Here is an 18283-nt window from a genome sequence, read left to right as displayed (position 1 = left end):
CCAACAGCATAACAAATATCAGGTCGTGTATATAACATCGCATACATGAGCCTTCCTATAGCTGAGGCATAAGGAACCTGTTTAATGTATTCCACTTCACTAGGAGTTTTAGGACAATGTTCCCTTGACAAGTGAATTCCATGTCTAAAAGGCATTTGACCTTTCTTGGAGTTTTACATAGAAAACCTAACCAGTATTTTGTCTGTGTATGAAGCTTGGGAAAGAGCAATCTTTTTGTTTTTCCTGTCCCGAAGGATTTGGATACCTAGAACATAATTGGCTTCTCCCAATTCCTTCATATCAAATTGTTGTGCCAACCAGTTTTTGACTCATATCAATGCTCCAATATCATTCCCCATGAGCAAAATGTCATCAACATACAATATGAGAAAAATGACCTTGTTGTCTTTAATACGCTCAAACCTGATGTTCCAAGACCTAGACGCCTGCTTTAGTCCATAAATAGACTGCTTTAGCTTGCATACATTATGCTCTTGACCTTTTTGGATAAAACCTTCTGGCTACATCATATATATGCTTTCATCAAGATTTCCATTAAGGAATGCAGTCTTAACATCCATTTGCCATACAATGGATAAGAGGATTCTTATAGACTTAAGCATGGCAACAGGCGAGAAGGTTTCTTCATACAATAACTTCTCGTTGGGTGAAACCCTTAGTAACAAGTCTAGCTTTAAAGGTCTCCACCTTTCCATCTACTCCTCTTTTCCTCTTGTAGACCCATTTGCATCCTATGTGTTTTATCCCATTTGGCACATCTACAAGATCCCAGACTGAGTTGGTGTACATGGATTTCATTTCTAAATCTATAGCACTCCTCCATTGGTCAGCTTCTGTATCTTCCATAGCTTCTTTGAATGAGATGGGATCCTCTTCTTGCTCAGTAAAGACTGCCTCAAAAGACTCTCCATAGAATAAATATCTGGATGGTAATCGAGTGATTCTCCCACTATGTCGAAGCGGTCGAGGCTCTTGGTTGATTGGAACTTCTAACTCTCCTATGACTTCTTCTTCTGTATCATCACCATGTGGTGATGTAACAGTTGGGACTTCATCCTCTGTCACTTCCTGTCTTAACACTTCAGCGGGTATGGGAGGTGGGATATCCATTTGTCTCCCACTATGCCTAGAGACTATCGGTGAAGTAGGTATGAATTCTTCTTGAGCAAGTTCATTGTGGATCTCTGGACTAGATGAGCTTGGAATGTTTCCTCTCATTTCATCCAAAAGAACTTTGCTCTTGGATTCGCATTCTTCTATGTACTTGTCCTCTAAGAAGGTTGCATTTGTACTTACAAATACCTTCTTGTTCTGAGGACTATAGAAGTAATATCCTCTCATTCCTTTAGGATACCCTACAAATATACATATTTTCGATCTTGATTCTATCTTATCCATCTTTCCCTTTAGCACGTGTGCTGGACATCCCCATATCCGAATATGTCTTAGATTAGGCTTACGCCCATTCCACAACTCCAGGGGTGTTTTAGGAACAGACTTAGATGGAATCATATTCAATAAGTATATTGCAGTTTGTAGAGCATATCTCCAAAAAGATGTTGTGAGATTTGAGAAGCCTAGCATAGATCTGACCATGTTCAACAATGTCCTATTTTTCCTTTCTGAGACACCATTTTGCTGGGGTGTACCTGGTGCACTCAGTTGGGATAGAATCCCATTCTCTGATAAGTATGTTCTGAAGTCATGGGATAGATACTCACCACCTCGATCTGATCGAAGTGTTTTAATGGTTTTACTTAATTGCTTTTCTACCTCAATCCTGAATTCCTTGAACTTTTCAAGGGCTTCAGACTTGTGAGCCATTAAGTATACATAACCATATCTTGAGTAATCATCAGTGAAAGTGATGAAGTACTCATACCCACCACTAGCTTGGACACAAATCGATACACATACATCAGAGTGCACTAATTCCAAAACTTCTTTGGCCCTATGCCCTTTCGATGTAAAGTATCTCTTGGTCATTTTGCCTTCCAAACAAGATTTGCATATCGGAAGAGATTCCACCTTTAATTCACTTAAAGGACCATCTTTTACCAGTTTTTGGATTCTATTAAGGTTAATATGACCAAGTCTAAGGTGCCACAAGAAAGTTTCATTAGTGGGAGACAATCTCATGCGTTTGTTAGAAGCATTGGCATTATTTATAGAGCCAGCAGCAAAATTTAAAACACAAATTGTTAACCAATTGTCCATGACAAATAAGAGATTTATTCAATTTAATGTCTAGCGCAAACAGTGCAAAAATAACTGAATATCCATGCTCAAATAAACAAGCCACGGAAATTAAATTCCGTTTAGCATCTGGAACAAAATAACAATTTTCTAAATGCAAATTTTTATTGTGCTAAAAAATTAGAAAAATAGATCCTATGGCTCTAGCAGACACCAGTTCTCCACTGCAGCTTCTAAGAGTAAACTCCCCTTCACTAAACTTTTTGGTTACCCGGAACCCCAGCAAGGAATTGCAAATGTGATTAGTGGCTCCAGAATCTACTATCCAGATATCTGTAGAATCAACCACTAAACAGGACTCAATGTAAGATAACGTACCATTACCTGGCTTTTTGCGAGCTAGGTATTCCAGACAGTTCTTCTTCCAGTGACCCTTCTGTCCACAGTGAAAGCAAATATTTTCCCTTGGATTTTTCATTCGTCTTTACTTTCTTAGCTTGTGGCTGTAGGCCCTTCTTGTTTGACTTCTTCCTCTTATTGCCTCCTTTGCCTTTCGACTTGGAAGAGGATGGTCGATCAGAAGAAACATCATGGGCTTCACACTTTTAGTCTTTAAAACAGCCTTTGCATTTTGGAGCTCCTTCATCAGCTCGATCAGGGACATATTAAGCTTGTTTATGTTATCGCTAACCTTTAACTGTGAAAGCATCTTAGGGAAAGTCTCTAAAGCCATGTCAACCTTTGTCTTTGATTGGATTTCAGCCCCTAAAACCTCAGCCACGTTAAGCTGAGTGATCAATGCAAGCATATGATCTCTCATGGGCATCCCTGGTTTCATAAGCATGTTCATAATAGACCTAATGGCAGCCTGTCGAGCCCAACGACCTTGGTTGTAATACCTTAATTAAAAAAAATAAAATCAAACATATCATGCTATATTAAAAAAATAATAATAATAAAATAAACTTTACACTAAGAAGTGTAATTGATATATATTTACAAAAATTTACCAAATCCAAAATGTTACACAAAAACACACACTACACACACTGGAAAGAAACGAGGCAGAGAGAGAAAAGAAAGAGAAAGGAAGAAGAAAGAAAAAAAGAAAGAAAAAGAAAAAAAAAGTAAGGAAGAAAAAATAGAAAAGTTTGCTTATGTTGTTAGAAAATAAGTGGTCTACACTCAGGGGCGAATCTAGCATGAACATTCAGCTAGGGCGGGACTTGACTTTGACCGTTGATCGTCGACAATCAACGATTAGGCCGCGGCCGATTGTTTATTAAATTTTTTATTAAATAATATTAAAAATTATTTAATATATATGTAAATGCACTAAAACTTAAAAATTATATAAATATGAATATATAATTCAATACAGCCTAAAATACTAAAAAAATATACAATACATAGCCTCAAGTGATAATTCATCTTTAACAATAAAAAATAGCATTATTCGTAAACATGGCACCTAGCAAGTAGAATTGTGAATGCATGAGCCCATTTTTTGCTAATGTATAAAATCTATTTATAATTGGTCCAATCATTTTTTATTCATACAATTAGTAAGGCCTACAAGTAATACCTACTCATTTGTTTTTCATTTTAAATTATTTATAATTTAAATCGATTATTATAAACAATTCAGAAGCATAATTTGAATTCAAAACCCACTAGCAACCTCTATTGACAAAATTTCTAGAGTAGGACCAATATTACTAAAGTCCTTGTCATGTAATCTCATAAACTGGAATACACTTTAAATTTTGGAGCCTGTTTGATATAATTTATTTGGAAATAATGAATTATCAAATAGTATTTTTTGGAGAATGTGTGGTTAAAAAATAAGAAATCTTTACTGGTTTATGTGTATAATATATTAATGTGTGAATGTATAGTGAAAAATGATCATGTAGCAAATAATTTAAATTTTTAAAGGATGACAAACAGGAATTTCAAATTTACTCACGATCTATGTAGTATAATTTCTAGAGGATTAGTACCGAAGTACTTATCGTGTAATCTCATATGGAAATGCCAAAGAAATTTCATGATCTTGTACTTTTGTCGAAAACAAAATCTAAGAAAAGGATTATTTGGAACTTATAAGGAGTCAATTCCCAAGAAGAAAATGCCAAACACATCACTCAAGAACTTGGCTTATGTTTTACAATTGTCATTCACAGTATATGAAATCCAAACAAATCCAAACATTCTAGATTCTATCCAATGCCACGTATCCCTCTGCCCTTCAAGAAGTTCCTTCCTCATTAAGCTACTTTAGATCATCAAATTTATATAGTCCAGTATGCATAAAGATAAAGGTTAGTACTGATGGTAGAAGAAGTGACTAAAGAATGATCACTTCCAGCGGCTATAGTTCTGTTGCTCGTCGTAGCCAAGGGTTGGACCAACCGCATGTGATGACTATAACTCCTTCGTAGACACCTACTGCTCTCACCTTCCCATGGAACCGTCCCATGCATAATAGAGATTGGTTTTTAGCATTTTCCCCCAAATCTCTCACCACCAAATACTCCAATTTCAAACATGAATAAATCCAACACTGCTCAAAATCTCACCTTCATGGTAATTTCAAACTGTTCTTAACGATATCTGAACTTCTTAATTCTTCTTAATTGCGTAGTATCCCTAACTTAGTAGTGAAGAAAAAAGATTGAAGAAGCAGTGATGGTGGCCCAACTGCAGTCATCAGATTCACAGCAAGCCCAAGTCCTCTCTTCTTCTTCTTCTTCTTTCTTCCCTTTCCTTTCTGTCTGCAAATTTCTATTCTCTTCCTTTGGCAATCGGCAAATCCAGCTAGGGCGGTTCGTCTCTATCTGCAAATTTCTGCTCTCTTCCTCCGACGATCAGCGAATCCAGCTAGGGCGGCCGCCCTAGTTGGCCACCGTCTAGATCCGCCACTGTCTACACTATTAGGTTTGAATTTCTCAATTTTGAAAGGTAAGTAAAAAGATACATAATATCAAGTTATGTTTAATTTTATAGTTGTTAGATTGTTAGATTAAATTTAATTTTATTGAAAAGGTTAAGTATAATAAACTATGAAATTGAGTAAAATGAAAGAAAAATTAGTTTTAATGATTAGAATTACTTTAGAAATCCCCTAAACGTGAAATGATTAAGTTTATGTATCGCTTATTTCATTATTGAATTTACTTAAAATAGTTAATTCTTGATTTAAAAGTTATATTATATTATATTATATTTTAGGCGGCGATACGGATATCGGGACAGCGTACCATTCGAGTTAATTTTGGTGTACATAATTCTGTGTGTGGAAAAATATAAATATTTTTAAAGTATTTATAAATTAAGTATATTATAAAAGTATGTGCAATTATGTGAATTATTTGCTCGATTATGTTATTATAATGAAAATTTCTTTTAGTATGATCCATAAGGAATTTTAAGGATTGTTTATGGTATGTTTGTGATTTGGTATATGAGACATGTGATATTGATATTTGTTTGGAATGTGAGACATGTAATATTGAGATCGGTCAGAAAAGTACCCATGATTATATATTTCTTCTCGTTCACAGAGGGGCCTTAGCAGTGTTCTATTCTACATGGAGGGTCTTGACCTGATATTGGTTTTGATCGTGTACATATAGTTTACAGAGGGACTTTGGCCGTGTTCTAGAATTGATTATGAGAGGTCTTTGAGACTGACTTTTGTTTAGGGAGGGGCTAAAAGGCCCGTGGCAAAAGTTCTTAACTTGAGGGACGGATTACAGATTTTAGTCAGAGGTACATTTTTGGTGAATTTTTCCAGTGCATTTGATGTGATGAGATTATAGCATGATTACCAGCTTATATTCATATCACGATTTGAGATGATATTTACCACATTATGTGAATATCTCATGTTTTGCTATAATTATATGATGTTTTATTGCTAATTATTCAATGATATGAACTCGAATTTCGATAAAAATGTAAAATTGAAAAAATATAATTATTTCGGAACTTCTCCACTTATTGAGCTATCAACTCATATACTTTTTCATAATTTTTCCTACAAGTAGCAATTGATTCCTTTTAGCTAGAAGAGCCTAATGATTTTGAAATGAGAGTCACACGACATGTTGAGTGTTATAACTCATATTGATGAAGCAAGAAGTAAATATTTTAGGCACATCGCATTATGTTTTACATAAGCATTTGATTTTGTTGCTTTTTTTTTTTAAAAAAAATAACTCATAGTCAACTTTGGTGATAGATTTGACATCTAGTTAGCATCTATTATCGACGCACATCATGGTTCGAGTCCGCTAGTGTGATTCGGGACGGGTCGTGTCAAAATGGTATCAGAGCATGATTTTGAAAATTTTTGTAGGTATGTTTACATGTCGTGGTGGCAGAAATCACAAACTGTCTAACTCGAATGTATGGAACCGAAAATGATTGAAAAGTATTTTTATCAGATCCAAAGATGACTAGTATGTAAGTATGATATTTGCAATGATTCGTAGGTTGGAGTTATGGTGTATGTAACATATTAAGAGTTGAATAGATCATGATATATAGGAAATTTTTTAGCTATAGCTTGCACGATGAATACAAGGAAATGATATAATGTGTGATTGGTGATAATCAGTGAGGAATTTTAATTATTTTTGAAGCCAAATGGTCTTTAGTGTTATCAAAATTTTGTGGTGATTTGTGACCACTTATATGGAATGATAATATAAATCATAATAGTGTATTTTATGCTATATGATAAGAAATTGTGGAAGACAAAATGATGATTTGTTGATTGATAGATGACAATGTGTTATTGTGTATTTTAGGCGTTGAGGAAATTAACGGTGATTCCAATTATTTCGATTATTTATGAGTGGTTTGATTACAAGGAATGTGAGAATAATAGGGATGAACTTCATAATGATTACCTATTATGGGGTGATTTGTTACTTTAAAAATAGAATTAAATGGATATGTGCATTTAGATATGTTTATGTGTGAAAAAAAATTAGAGATTAGTAGAAATGAAATTTATTGAGATTGGAAAATTAACATGCGATATATTGATGTGTGAAATGTTCACATGATAAATATGAAGGTTATTATCTTGTGATATTAAGGAAAAATGATATAATTAAATGTTTTAAGTCATACGATATGACGATAAATGCTAAGGTTACATGATCATAACATAATATGATGAATATAATGGTTGTTATATAGCAAAATAATGTGATGATATATTTTGGTTATTAAGTTAATTAATTCTGTTAAGGTCATTTGTTGGATTATTGCGTCATATTCCATACAATTTGGAAGCGTTGAGTTAAATTTTGAAGTTAAGACGAATTTAATGAATTTTTAGTGATGTAATTTTGGGGTGATTTTCAATTTTATTTTTGGATTTTATGTATAAAGTATTCCATTTTTATTGAGATTTATTTGCTATGGAATATATGGATGATATGTCGAATAGTTTGAAATTTAGGGTGATCATTGAATGTAAATTTTATTAAGTTGTGGGACAGTATCTTTGGGTTATAATCTTAATTAAAGGTCTTTATACGATATACAAGAAGGATTATGCAGTGATGATAGTGTTGAGAATTTACTTAAACATGCGTAGCGGAAATAAAAGCAATTTCAATTCCCATCAAGATTGATCTTTGTATTTAGATAAGAAATGTGATAAAAGTTATATCTTTTCTTGAATTTGCAAACTCCTTTGCGTTATCTTTGTTCTAGCAACTTGGATCTGCCTCCCATAACTGTCCAATTGTCCAGCCTCTAATGAATTCCACATAGAGAACAGATTGCAGCCACCAGCGTTTTTCACAACTTGTACTAGCAAGAATTATGAAAACTATATGGATCTAAAACTCTAGCCATGTATTTATATAAGTCCAAACGGGCTCGGCCTGGTTCGGTCTAATATGTAATTAATCCATTTAATTAAATTCGGTCCATGAATTAATTAATCCAATTAATTAATTCGGGGTTATAAATAACCAATCCAATTAATTAATTTATCAAACGATTGTTAAATTAATTAATTGACAAATTGCAATCTTCCAATTCTCTTTTGTGTGTGACCCATCAGGTTCCCGACCACAATATCTAACGATGTGAAATATTATTTTGATCTAATCAAAATTGACAAATTAAAACACCTTTTTAATTTATCACAAATTCACACTCGTCGTCCCAGATTGACATCTAGCAATGTATCAGGGCAACACATGTGACGGGGAAATGTCACGTGGTATGACAAAATCAAACCTGTTCGTTTATCATGAAACTATAATCCCTTCGTCAATATGATCCGATCAATTATGAGATATGGAAGTGTGTCAATTTCGATTATCGATCATATCTTTCATTCTACTATTAAGTCAATATGAGTCGAAAACTCCTTTTCGACTTATGTGTATACCTTGGCCAAAGATTTCGTTATTGACTTAATTGAACGAAATGAAGATCACAATTCTTACTATCTAAGAGTGACGAATCCTCTATTCGTCATTCACAACCTTCATATGGTTCTTGATACACCTAAACGATGCAGTATTAGCAGCCCTCGGTAGAGCAACATCCAACACCGTCAAAGCATGACCGTCCTCATACAAGACACTATGATGACCTCAAGTCAAAGGACCAATTCTACTACTGAATGTTAGAGATTAACCACTGACACTCAGATAGTTATCCATGTGAAATCTCTTAGCGGGTCTTCAATGTTTTGTTCTATAACAAAACATCCATATGTTCATTTAAGTATCACCACACTTTAGCTTGTGAGATTAGCTACTTATTTCACAAGTAGAAAATGTCACACGTGATGGTCTATCTGTAATAACGATATCCGTATCTCGTTATTACTTACGATCATGAATTATTCAAGATCCAATCATACGTAATTTGTATCTCACAATCACAACTCTTTGTGATTAACAAATCACTTAAACTTGAATTTTCAGACTCTATTATTTAATATTATTTATTAGAGAATTAATTTAAATAAATAATAAATCTTGCCAAAATTAAATACATTAAACATATTAAAAGTGTTTACAACCTAAATCGATTGGATCTAGGGCATAACACTTACAGATAGATCAACGACCCATTTATGGAATAAGAGTATAGGTTTTCATGGATTAAATGTTATTATTATCTCTTTATAGAAAGAAAGAACAAAATTTATATGAGTATAGAGATGTCAAAAGTTTTGCTATTAGGAAATTTTGAGGAAATATTTGCTCTTATATCTAAAGATGACGAGTGATTGATTCACGATAATGATTTATGATAATGGATTATGCTAAGGTTTACAAAGTGTTATGAAGTAAAATGATGAATTATGAATTATATGATAGATTGTTGAAGATGAATGATTAAAACATGATTTGGAGTTGGTTATATTGGGATTATGTTATCACATTGCGAGAAATATCAATACTTATCAATCATTAGAGTTTTAAGATATATTTTATTCGAAATGGTGGAAATGGAAATTGTGTACAAATTGATTATTATGATGATATTTAAGGTATCGGTTCGACATGTATTCTATATGTTCGAAGGTTAGTAAATAGACGTCAAATTTTACTTATGCTATAAGATTATCAGTGCAGTTGAAAGAGAAAGAAAATCTTACATGTGAAGAGGAACCAGTTCAGATATTGGACAAAAAGGAACAAATCTTACGTACTAAGACTATTCCTTTGGTTAAAGTCTTGTGGAGAAATCATACTGTAGAAGAAGCGACATGGAAGAGTGAATAGCATATGCGCTCTCAGTATCCACGACTTTTTCGCATTTAGTCAATTGAATTTTGAGGACGAGATTCTTTTAAGGGGGGTAAGTTTTGTAATACCTTAATTAAAAAAATAAATAAAAAAAATCAAACATATCATGCTATATAAAAAATAAAATAAAATAAAATAAAGTTTACAGTAAAGCGGTGGAATGGATATATACTTACCAAAACTTATCAAACCCAAAATGTTACACAAAAAAATGCACTACACACACTAGAAAGAAACGAGGCAGGGAGAGAAAAGAAAGAGAATGGAAGAAGAAAGAAAAAAAAGAAAGAGAAAGAAAAAAAAGGAAGGAAGAAAAAATAGGAAAGTTCATCTATGTTGTTAGAAAATAAGTGGTCTATACTATTAGGCTTGAATTCTTAAATTTTGAAAGGTAAGTAAAATGTTACTTATTGTCAAATTGTGTTTAATTTTATAGTTGTTAGATTAAATTTAATTTTATTGAAAGGGTTAAATATAATAAACTATGAAATTGAGTAAAATGAAAGAAAAATTAGTTTTAGTGATTAGAGATACTTTAGAAATTGTCTAAACGTGAAATGATTAAGTTTATGCATCGCTTGTTTAATTATTGAATTTACTAAAAATAGTTAATTCTTGATTTAAAAGTTATATTATATTATATTATATTTCAGGCGACGATACGGATATCGCGATAGCGTACCATCCGAGTTAATTTTGGTGTACATAATTCTGTAAGTGAAAAAATATAAATATTTTTGAAGTATTTATAAATTAAGTATATTATAAAAGTATGTGCAATTATGTGAATTATTTGCTCGATTATGTCATTATGATGGAAATTTCTTTTAGTATGATCTATAAGGAATTTTAAGGATTATTTATGGTATGTTTGTGATTTGGTATATGAGACATGTGATATTGATATTTGTTTGGTATGTGAGACATGTAATATTGAGATTGGTCAAAAAAGTACCTATGATTATATACTTCTTCTAGTTCATAGAGGGGAATTGACCTTGTTCTATTATACACAGAGGGTCTTGATCTAACATTGGTCTTGATCGTGTACATATAGTTTACAGAGAGGTCTTGACAGTGCTTTAGAATTGATTATGAGAGGTCTTTGAGACTGACTTTCGTTCACGGAAGATGCCAAAGGCCTGTGAGGAAAGTTTTTAGCCCGAGGGGCGGATTACAGATTTCAGTTAGGGGGTACATTTTTGGTGAATTTTTTCAGTACATTTGATGTGATGAGATTATATCATGATTACCCGCTTATGTTCATATTACGATTTGAGATGATATTTTACCACTTTATGTGAATATCTCATGTTTTGCTATAATTATATGATGTTATCTTGTGAATTATTCAATGATATGAACTCGAATTTTGATAAAAATGAAAATTGAAAAAGTATAATTATTTTCGAACTTCTCCACTCACTGAGCTATTAACTCATATATTTTCCGTAATTTTTCTATAGGTAGAAATTGATTCTTTTTAGTTGGAAGAGCCTAATAATTTCGAAATGAGAGCCACACGATATGTTGAGTGTTATAACTCATATTAATGAAATCGAAGTAAATATTTTGGGCCCATCGCATTATGTTTTACATAAGTATTTGATTTTGTTGCTTTTTTTTTTTTCTAAATAACTCATAGTCAGCCTTATTGATAGATTTGATAGCTAGTTAGCATTTATTATCGGTGCACATCACGTTTCGAGTCCACTAGGGTCATTCGGGACAGGTCGTGTCATTGGTAGCCAAACATTTCCTGAAGACTTTCCATAATTTGAGCTGCAGTGTCCATGTTCTGATGTTTTTGCTGCAGCACATTCAGCATGGAAGTCGTAATGTAGCAGCGGGCATCTCATCAGATTGAAGCCACTTCTCATATGCAGCCCTTTGTTCAATCGTAGACTCCACAGTCGGCTCGTTAGGATAGGGTTCAGTCATTCAAATTTATGCTTCTCAGTAGTGAGAACAATCATTAAGTTACGTTTCCAATAAATGTAATTATCTCCTACTTGTTGATTCTTGCTTAGGATGGATGACAATGTAAGATTCGACATTTTTCTGAAATAAAATAATAATATCAATATTAAGCTTATAGATGATAATTATCTTTTCATATATGAAGCATGAAAAATGCACAAGTAGACCCAATACTACCTTAATATGATGACAACCTCAAAATCTTAAACATACCTCTCGATAGGAGAAGATAATGTGATTTATGGCTTGGCTGGGACCCTCCCACTAAATTTAATATATTCTAGCATCTCATGTAATATTAATTTTAATATCATTTGAATTTTTGGCCATCCAAATCATTTGGATATTCTTTAGGAAGTCCTCATGATATCTTTGATTTAAGTGTACAACCCCATATATTGATGATTTTTCAATCCCAAATTTAATTTCGTTTACCTATAGGGCAATCACAATTAATTTATATTGAAAATCCATCATCAAAATGGGCCCAATCAAGTAACTGAAACAGTGCAGTCCTTCTTCAAGGAAGTCAATAAAATTAAATTACTAGCATATGACATACATAACTCTTACTAATGGGCTAATAGGGGAGGCCATGGGTTCAGAAAAAATTAATCCTCACCTACTTAATATTTTTATACTACTTGGGTTTTCCAATTAACAATTTCTAACCAATTTAATTAAGATGGCCTAGTCGTTAATTAATTATAATATTTCTACTTTTCTCATCTAACTAATTTAGAAAAGAAAAATAAATATTACCTACATGCATGACAATATGGTACCTAGAGCGGTGTATATGCGATCTAAATGACATGTTATATATAATGATATTCAACCACAATTTAATTAAAGCAATAAATAAAAGCAATAAGAAAATAACTAGAACAAAATTTATGGCCCAAAACCTAGACACAAAATTACAAATAAATTAAAGTTTTAATTGGACCACAATCCTATACAATTCTTCAATTTCCAATTACAATTAATTAAAAAAAAATTGGCTCAACCTAACTTTTATTAATTATAGCTCATTTCACAATTCCAGGCCCAACACAAAATCTGGCCCATTTCAATAATTGGCCTAAAAAATTCTCACCAAGACAACTGTTTCTCCAAAATCAGTGCCGAAAAGAACCAAGCCATCACCGAAAAATTAACGACCCATCATCAACACCTGCACGTCACCCCGAGACCACCGTCGCCTTCCTTCCACACAGGTGAAGCAGCAGAGCCTGAAAGCGCCACTGCCCCTTGCATGAGAAGCGGCAGCAGATCACCGTGTCGCCGCATTTCATGCAAAGCGGCAGCACCGGAGTGCCCCGGTTCTCCACCCGTGTCGCGGCGGCAGCAGATGCTGCCCACCATTTCTAGTTAGCCGTCCCTTCCTCTGCCCTGTTCTGTTCATTTTTTTTTTTTTTGTTTTTACTGATTTTACAATGCAGGTCTCTCAACTCGTTGGAGAAGATGAAGTTTGGTCCTTGGATCTGAATTTACAGCTTAAGTCCTCCGATTCATAATTGCAGAATAGATCCTCTATTACATAATCACAGCAGTGACCACAAAAATATACAATCCCTAACTCTTTCGCAAAAAATTAAAATCAAAGGGGAAAACATGTAGGCGTAATCCACCCCCTTTGTTACATGACTCGTTTCAAACAATACATAATCACCACAAAATTCTAAGGCCATTAATTTGTTTAATAAAAAAAATATCATTAACCCAATAACTAAATAAATCACATAATCCTAACTCCAACCTTTACTAATACATGCATAATCCAAAATTATTTAATTCTTGATACACAAAATAATATCAAAACCATGGCTCGGATATCAATTGTTGGAAGAATACAACGGATTTGATTAAATTGTATATCAACAAGAATTAAATAATTTGGAATATAGTTAACACATAAGTGTTTTAGAAGTTATCCTTGTAGCGTGCTTTAAAAAAAAATCATCTTGATCTTTGATCTCCTTGATTCCATTTTCAAGCCTCCTTGTTTGATTTTCTTAGTTCTCTTTCAAACTTTTTGACCTTCTCCAGTGTTCTTCAAGAACTCAAAAATAACTAAATAACTGTAGAGACTTTTCTTTTTGTGTGTGGGCATAATAATTTTACTTTTCATATATTAATTAAACTCATAAGAAAATTTACGTGTCTACATATATGGATTTGATTCACAAGACTTTCAATCCCAAAAGAACTCTATCTTTTGATTGGATAAAAGCATTCAACAAAAAATGAATCTTTTTTGTATTTATCCAAATCATAACCACCATATCTAAATGTCACATGCTTAACACATTTTGGTTTAACTAATTTATATATATTTCTACAGTTAATAATAAATTATAACTCTTAATTCAACAATCATGTCGAATTACTGAGCTCAGATTTAACTGTTCATTAGAAAATCTCTTGAGATCATGATCATGCCTATTATATAGGTTACGGATTCCAGATTGCAAATAAATGTTCTCTAATTATTTCACTTTAATTTCCAAGGCATCGAGATTTCGATTAGCAATTTAATCTCACTCATTGATACCTCAAAAATATTCAAGTTAGTAATCAAAGTTCTTTATTTGCTCAGGATTAAGGTGCTACGTACAATGGTCAAGTGAAATTAAATTCAAGTGGTCAATTCCATAAATTAATTTCACGTGGTCAAGTCCAATACATTCCAAAATATACAATCAATTTTATTGCTAAAGTCAAGATCAACTTTAAATAAAATTAAGACAATCTTATCAAAATAAAGTGTTCGTCTTTATTTACCGATTGTGGATAATAAACTTCAGATCGAATTATAAATCAAATCTTTTTGTGTTTAACAACTTAAACACTTAATTTATAATATCAAGTCGATCCATGATCAAAATACAAACTCAAATTAATATAAATAATTTATTGAAAAAACAAATTATTATCTTTTATTTCAAAATGTCACGAGTACAAATAAATTTACTTGAAGGGCTAAAATTAAACTAACAATGGGTTCATTACGGCACAGTTTGTCTCATCTTCTGATCCAGTCGCTAATTTGTTTAGAATGCCTGTTTTTGTGTAAAGTGAATAGTAGTTCACATAACAAATAAAGGTAGGCCATCAACAAATGGGAAAATTAGGACTAGACTCCCCCACATTTCAGGTAATATGGTTTTGGTTAATCAACTTCCAAAAGAGAAGTTCTAGGCTAGGTTCTGAATATATTGAAATATGTGAATCTGCGTGCCTACATGATGAAAATTGTCAATATGAATTTTTAATTCGTACTCAGTTTTCATATGACTTAAAGTTTGACGGTACTTGATTGATACAATGGTCAATTATTTAAAACTATTCATAATTATATAATTTTGTGTTTTAGATTGAATCTAGTGATCTTGAAAATTCAATGTATAAATATCTATGATTTCATGATCCAACGAAAATACTATAAAAATACACAATAATGTCTATTGACTTCGAGATTATAATCAATGAAGTTTTCTCACATACCTAGGATTTTTTCCTCCTCTACTTATTGATTTTTATCCATGAGCCGGAGTTATGACTTCCGAAGCCTTCACTATCGCTTCTTTCAAGAGATCTATTCTTTCACAAGTATCTTTTTCGAACGATTGATGTGACATCTATTAAAGAATTTAAGTGTCTAGTCTTGTCAAACAAAGTGACGATTTTCCCACTTAATAAATTTAAAGTGGGCTAACAAGTTTAAAGTGATGCCTAGGATTAGATGTATGGATTAGGGAGATGAGGCCACATGTACTCCCATTCGAGGGCCACAATTTACCTTGTACTACTATAAATACTTTTATATGTTACCATTGTAAGGGTAATGCAATTTCGAATACAAAATTGAATACTAATCAATTCACTCCATTTAACTCTCTTACAAAGACAACTAAGTTCACATAGTGTTCATCCTCTATGATTGATAATTATCATACAATCGTTCTACAAATGTATCGCTGAATTTCGAACGTCGTCGTCCTGCGCCTTTAAGCTGTTCCCACGACTCTTCTCAGACCTTTCTAGACCGTTTGTGTGTCTTAGTGTGTTGGGTTTTGCTTATGTGTATGCATGTGAGTCTGGTATCTGTTGTCTGCGTGGCCCCAATCGAAAATGAGGTTAACAGATTGACGCAGTCTGTGGGAAACCATACCATAACTACGAGCAACCATGTGGTGAAAGCTTACTGGAAAAGAACATTTAGGCATCCTCCTTGAAAAAGGATCTGTTCTTGAAAAAAAGCAAGAGGAAGTCCAATAAGTTGAGAAAATTTGAAGTTGAAACCTAAAAAAATGAGTTCCAATGAAGATGTACCCCTCAGGAAGGTAAGAGAAAATGCTAGTGCAGCCTTCACCAATAGTTGCCCCAGCTGGTTGTTGCCTACCCCACCACCACAATAGAAGAGGGGGAATGCGAATGGCAGCCCAACTCACTAGGGAAATCGCCACTATAGCAGCAAACATGAGGAGCATTACCAATCAAAACATAGCCATATAGGAGCTTTTGATGCAAATGCAGGCCAGGGAGGTTATTCGGTCCCTCCCAATGCACCTTAAGAACAATTCTAACAAGGAGATGAGGTTCAAAGCTATGAACCACATCTACTGGACATGGAAGGGGAGTTAGCCCCATTGACAGAGAAGTAGAGATTGATATTTCATCCAACTATGCTTACCCACCAAAGTCCCATATAATGTGGAGGACAACTTCCCATCAGAATACAAGTCAAAGTGTAGGCCTAGGAGGTCCAGCACTGTATTTAATAGAATCAGTCTAGCTAAGCCGAGGGATAGACCATAGCAACTGTATGATCCCAGGAGGCCACAGCTCCCAGCTCCCAGCTCCTACAACTCATAGCCAGAGGAAAGGTAGGAAAATGCCCCCGTGCTGCTTCGCCTGGAAATAGGCACCAAAGAAGGGAAGAGGAAGCTAGGAACCAAGCAGGTCTTTTTTATCTTCCACCCAGATATGAGGCTGATGAGAACGATGATTCAGACGAACCCCGAAGATCATGTGATTTGGATGATGATGACGACGAAAATTTGCCATTTTCTGGAGAACCGAGAAGTGCTTAGATGCTGAGCTACTATATGATGCCAAAGATACCAAAATACGATGGGACAGGTGACCCGAAAAAACACCTGAACATTTACAAAACTCACATGAGCTTAAGACGCGCTACTCTAGTAGTGAAATGCAAAGCCTTTTACTTGACATTTAGTGGAACGGCTGAAATTTAGTATAGCAGGCTAGCACCTGGGAGTATAAAGAGTTCGCCAGATTTAAAATTACTTTCTTGAAAATATTTGCTGTGAGTGAGGAAGGAGAGACCTCCATCCAGAGCCTCCAAGATATGAGACAAGTGCCTGGAAATTTTTTGAAAAGCTTTTTATCATGTTTTATGGATGAAATGACGTATTGCGTGCAAGTCACTGATCGCAAGGCCTTGTCAGCATTAAGGGGAGGATTGAACATGAGCACTTTATTTAGAGGGATGTGTAAAACCAGGATCTCACCACATATGGCGTGTTGCTTGAAATGATGAGATGAAAGATAATCAATAAGAAATTAATTGAACGTAGGAACCGGGCCAGTAGAGGCCTCTTGCCTCAATAGAAGTAACATGCGAGAGGACCGACCTCCCACTTGATGGATTACTAGATAAACTAGGCTGGTAATGGAAATTCAGGGCAAGTAGTTGCCGCCAACACTTTGAATGTGGTACAAACCTTGGCATATGAAGATGTAACCCCAGCCACGAACACATGACATGCTGAAACTTTACATTAGGCATCTCGTGGAGGAAGATGACGAGGGCAAGGTTCAGGGCCTAGGCCCATGCAGAATCTGAGCCCCCTCAAGTATTGTTTATACCATCGCTCATACTCCAATGACACTATGGGTTGTCGAGACTTTGCACGTCACCTTAGACGAGCAAGTCCTAGGGATGATAGAAGGAATGATTTGCTTCAAGCGAACAGGCATCCACCTAGGTATGACCAACAACTTGGGTATGAGCAGGCCACTCCCTGCCAATGGAATACATCTCCCTATAAGAGGAGGGAGCAAAGTGCGGAAAGGCCCAAGGAAGGGTATGGACAACATAGGGGTCATCAAGCTCAAGAAGAAGCTTCGATCCATAAGGTGGACACCATATTTGGAGGCCCCTACGTAGGTGGTGAAGCACAGAATGCACAAAGGAATTATGCCCGAGAAACAAAGCACACCCTATTGATGAGTTACACAGTGGACATTAGCTCCAA

This window comes from Olea europaea, chromosome 10, assembly GCF_002742605.1.
Source record: "Olea europaea var. sylvestris chromosome 10, O_europaea_v1, whole genome shotgun sequence".
Classification (NCBI taxonomy): domain Eukaryota; kingdom Viridiplantae; phylum Streptophyta; class Magnoliopsida; order Lamiales; family Oleaceae; genus Olea; species Olea europaea.
Note: the sequence above shows the minus strand (reverse complement) of the source record.